This window comes from Sphaerodactylus townsendi, linkage group LG07 (assembly GCF_021028975.2).
Source record: "Sphaerodactylus townsendi isolate TG3544 linkage group LG07, MPM_Stown_v2.3, whole genome shotgun sequence".
Lineage (NCBI taxonomy): Eukaryota > Metazoa > Chordata > Lepidosauria > Squamata > Sphaerodactylidae > Sphaerodactylus > Sphaerodactylus townsendi.
The window spans coordinates 68,174,695-68,180,497 of NC_059431.1; positions in this window are offsets into that span (position 1 = coordinate 68,174,695).

Below are 5,803 nucleotides of genomic sequence, written 5' to 3' on the forward strand. Positions count from 1 at the left end.
CCTTATACCATATCATAATTCAGATGCACAAATCCAGAACGTTCCTGTTAGGTGGCGTGAAATGATGCAGACATAAAAATGTCCGGCAATTTACTAAGCAGGAAATGACTACTCAAAACACATTTGTTCAATTTTACGAAAACTCTGTATCCTGGATAAGATCATTTAGTGTAAGATATAAAGCAAAGGAAAACCTATGGTCTAGACAAGGAGGTGATATGAGTGAATCTTCTGACACAGATATGATCTCTGGAATTCAGTGTAGTAAAATATCATGGATGGAAAATACTGGAATGTAGTTTAGTTTCCACGGTTTTGGAAGCACTGGTTGGACATTGGCCCCTGTAGCTTCTCCTTGTCACATCTTTTAATTTGGGCCTTTTTCTCCAGCCTGGATTCTGAAGAATACAATATGCACATGCTTACTTAATTCCTTCTGCATGGGAATTCTAATATGTCTTTGGGGGTTGGTGTTCCTTTATCTCAATATTCATTTAAAAAAAACATTCATCTGTTTTCTTTCATTATTGTCCATAGTAGACCATGGTGCAAAGTTACTGCTGACAGTTTGCAGTGCACTTACAGGCAGTTGTTTAGCTCTCACTGAGGAAATGTGTTCCTGTCATTATCCCTTCTGGGATGCAGGGATCATATCCTGAAATGTACACCTTCTAAAAATAAATTCATTTATGCGCACAACTGCCACAGACCCACATCCCCCATATTGTTTAGAGGCGAATTCAGTCATGGAAGCCAGCATGTGCAAGCTGAAGTGATTCAGCCAAAATTGATATTTGTCACCACAGTGAAAACAAGGTCCAGCTCTTATTGACTAGTTTCCTTCATATTTTCTCTCTGGGGTGGAAATTATCTGAAGGTATTTACAAACATCTTGTTTCTCAAATGAAGTATATAGAAAAACTGTTATTTAAATGCATCCAAAGAGATGGAAACGGTCAGTGGGATTTTTACTTTCTGAAGTTTCTGCTGCCTTCTGTCATGTTACTGCTTTAGAAAGTTCCTTTCTATGAGGTTTGATATTTATTAAAACATTTATAAGCCTCCATTTTCCCAGATAGCTTGGATGCAAAGTGGGCAACTGATTAAAATCATATAGATCATATTTTATAAATAACATAGGAACAAATATGCTATGGAAGTTACAAAGATACTCCAAGGGCTCTCCAATATAATAGTTACATTATAAACTGCAAAGTAGACTTGTGTTTCTGGCAAGCTGTTCCATAGGGCTGGAAGTTCTACAGAGGAAGCTTGTGGGCTGGCAGCAGCAGAAGATGTCCTTGCAGGGTCATGTGATAAGGGGAGGAATTACTGTTTAAGATGCCAATTTCAAGTCCCTTTGGCCATATGCAAAAGCCACTGTCCAGTTCTTTGGATCCTACCCTATAAAATTGTGCCCCCATGAGGAATTTTATGAAGACAAGAACCGTTAAATAGGACTTTCTGCATTTTCTTTTCCTACACATCAGATACTGATGTTTATGAGATACTAGAGTGTGTGTTTCTTTTTTCCTACTTCTAAAGAGGGGATTTGATTGGAAGGCTTAGTGTACAAGTGATCGCGGAGTTGTCAGCAGATGTTTTTCACTGCAGCTTACCAATGCATATATCAAATGCAAATAAAGTTGCATGATCACATTGTGACAATAAGCCCATTGGGAGAAAAGGAAAGGTGATTATTTGACCGTGAAAAGAAGGCAATAATATGACAGAAATCAGAAGAAACACAAGCCGTTTTTAAAAACAATGAGATTCATGGAAGACAGTTCTATCAGTGGCTACTAACTGTGGTGACTAAAGGAAATCTCCACAAATAGAGGCAGTAGATCTCTGACTACCAGTGCCAAGGGAAGGCCTCAGCCTCTGTGCCCTCTTGTTTATCTTCCAGAAACCCTGGCTGGCCACTGTGTGAGACAGGATGCTGGACTACATGGACCACTGGTCTAATCTATCAGTGGTGTTCTTATATATACTGTCCCCAGAATAAACCATTTTGCTTAGTAAGTTTATTTTTTCTTCTTCTGCCAGACTCCCTAGTGCAGGCTATGGAGTCAGGAGGCCTGCATTCTTTGCTTGGTTTAAAGTGTTGCATACTTGTTGCGGGTGGATTTCATAATTGTCCCATGCCTCATCTCCTCTACTGAAATTCCAGCTGATAACTCCTTGCATGGGAGTGAGAATGGCTTCATTTATGTTTGAAAGTAAATGCTTGAACATTTTGAAGTGGAGGTTATAAAATATCAGTTCACTGGGAATTTGAGGATGAAAAATGGATTTAAGGTCAAAACTACTTATGTTTGTCAAGGAAGTCTGGGTGAAGAAGGAAGACAATGCTCCCTCTCTACCAAGTGACATATCTGATCTTATCTTTCGCTGTCTAGATGGGAAGCCAAATGGCTTTATGGGGGAGCTGGAATTCCCAGGTTGAATATGTCATGCACAGGCTTTTGAAGTGATTTCGCACAGGCTCCATGATAATATATTTACAGCTACTCCATTTCCATTCAAATTGCCAGGTCTCAATCACTTTTATAAAGAGTGTTTCTGGCCATGGCCTCTGAGGAGCAGACCTTTTCAGGATGGGTATGGACAGGGACGTAGGTATAGATGTTTTTATGGGGGGGTTCAGGGGAGGGGCCACACCCCCATCTGCCCCTAGGGCATGGCCACGTCTCCCCAAGCCCCCCCGGCCTAGCGCTTATGAAAGCAGCTCTCCAAGGTCAGGGATGGCACACTCCCCTGCCCCACCCCTCTGGGCAGAGACATAGAGGGAAAATGGAGCCTGGTGCAAAATCTGACTTTTGCACACACACACACACCCCCGCCCCGGGCAGCCGCTGTGATGCTGGAATCCACCCCCAAACAGCATCACTTTCAATGGTGTTTAAACTAGAGAGCCCAAATTCTCCTTTTAAATCCACCTTAAAGGGAGAATCTGGGGTCCCCTAGGTTAACACAACATTGAAAGTGATGATGCTGTTTGGGGTGGGATTATCCCCCACCCTGTTCTGAAACAACAGCATCAGCCTTTCAATGTGGCGAGTGGTTAAGAGCAGGTGCATTCTAATCTGGAGGAACCGGCTTTGATGCCACTTTGAGCTGTGTGGAGGCTTTATTCATGGCAGAATTCAGATTAGCCTGTGCACTCCCACACACGCCAGCTGGGTGACCTTGGGCTAGTCACAGCTTTTCGGAGCTCTCTCAGCCCCACCCACCTCACAGGGTGTTTGTGGTGAGGGAGCAAGGGCAAGGAGATTGTAAGCCCCTTTATGTTTTCTACAGGGGAGAAAGGGGGGATATAAATCCAAACTCTTCTTCTTCTTCTAAACTGAGGACCTCAGATTCTCCCTTTAAATTAAAAAGAGAATCTGGGGAAATTTGGGAGGTTCCTGCTGTCAGGGGTGCAATGGTTAAGCTAGAAGCACCACACTTTCAGGGTATCTTTAGGAGTCTCTTCGAATGATACCACCCAGGTTTGGTGAAGTTTGGTTCAGGGGGTCCAAAGTTATGGACCCTCAAAGGTATAGTCCCATCTTCTATTAGCTCTCATTGGAAACAATGGGGGATGGGGGCACCCCTTTTGGGAGTCCATAGCTTTGGACTCCCTGGACCAAACTTCACAAAACCTGGGTGGTATCAATAAGAGACTCTCCTGATAGTACATACCAGGATTGGTGAAGTTTGGTTCAGGATGTCCAAAGTTATGAACCCTCAAAGATGTAGCCTTCATCTTCTATTAGCTCCCATTGAAAACAATAGAGGATGGAGCATTCCCTTTGGGAGTCCATAGCTTTGGTCCCCCTGGACCAAACTTCACAAAACCTGGGTGGTATCATTAAGAGACGCTTCTGATAATACATCCCAGGTTTGGTGAAGTTTGGTTCAGGGGGTCCAAATTTATGGACCCTCAAAGGTGTAGCCCCCATCTTCTATTAGCTCCCATTGGAAACAATGGAGGATGGGGGCACCCCCTTTGGGAGTCCATAAGGTTGGACCCCCTGAACCAAACCTCACCAAAACTGGGTAGTATCATCAGGAGAGTCCCCCAAACAATTTCTGAAAGTTTGGTGCTGCTAGCCCAAACAATGCACCCCCTGCAGGCCAAAAACTGAAAAAGCACTGTTTTAAAAACCCACAAACGGGTGGGCGGCGCTTCGGACATGAATGGGGTTTTTTAAAAAAACCGCAAACGGGTGGGCGGAGCTTTGGACATGAATGGGGGGTTCAAACCTGAGAACCCCCCCCCCTTACCTACGTCCATGGGTATGGACAGTAGTTTTATGAGAATTGGAAGTGGTTTGACTGTAGTATAATTTCCTAATAGTGTACACACACTGTCGTTCCCTGCACCCCTAGTGACTGCAGCCAGAATTCACAAGGAAAATTTTTGGGAAATGCATTTAGCTGGATGCAGCATAAGACCTTCAGGAGCCCTCCAGCTGACTTGGTCCCCCTGAATTTTCCCCCCAGATTCCCCCTTGGCAGTCTTGTTACTCCAGAGTTGGAGTAACATATTACTGCATATTGCTCCAGATCTGGACAGTTCACTTGCACTTGCCATTAATGAACATTGTCAGGCAGACATGTAAAACAAAAGAAGGTGCTTCACATCTGTTAGACACTAATTCTGAAATGTAAATATTTTATTTAATTAAAGAATGTGTTGAACAATGCATGAGAATGGGAAGAAGCCACTGGAAAACATTATGATAACATGCATGCATGATTGTATAATGCCTCATTATCAAATATGAATTTTTGACTGCACTGATCTCAACTTGTAGACAGATCATGGCTCAACTTGTAGACAGATCATGGCTCATAGTCAAGCATCCTAGTTACAACCCTTTCCCTTTCCAAACCTAATTATCAGAAGTAAAGTTGGACTAGGTGTACCCATCACAATTAGAACAAAATGTACATCCTGTAGCACCTTAAAGACCAGCAAAATTTTCCATTGTATAGGCTTTTATGAGCTCATTTCATCAAATACTTTGACATGAAAGCTGCTGGTCATTAAAGTGCTACAGAACTACTACTACAGACAGTCAGCTACCCACCTGAAACCACCACATGTAGTGATTCTTATTTCAAGCTGCTTTAGTTCTCTCAAAATAAATGTCTGTCCCCATTGTCAGTGGATTTTGGCTATACATTTGTGTTCCAGAAAACTGATTGTATTTTGCTATTTCCAGCAGTGATGGCAGGATAATACAACAGGCCCAAGCTTCCATAGGCAATGAATACATGTGCATGCCTTCTTATAAAGAATCCTGTGTCCAAAGAGAAACTATGCACGTACAGAAGACAACAGCACGATCTGCTAACATGAACAGCAGTTCAGCAGTGTCAATGATAATGGCCTAATCTGTCAATGAATAAGCACTGGGTAGAAATAGTCTTGGGATTCAGTTTCAGGTCCAGTGCTGATTTAGGAAAGTCCACCAAAAAAATTTGTGTGTGTGTGTGCTAAAAGCAGGTGCTTGCCCAAAAAATAAATATTTATATTCATCTAAATATATCCAAGCTTTTATTTTTATCTCATGTCATTTTTTAAAGAAAGATTGCATATTTGTCTGCGTGGCTTTAGATGTTTCAGTTTGGTTTGGTTGGCTCCTGTAGTTTGCATATCTGGGTTGAGAAAGTTTCTGTAATAATTTCCATGGGGAAAAACACCCCACGTGACTCAAAGGTTTTGATTAGACACACTGTTCTTTCTCTTTTTTGCCAGAACCTGGAGTAGCAGTATATCAGAAAAGAGAAAATAGTAATATCTTGTCCA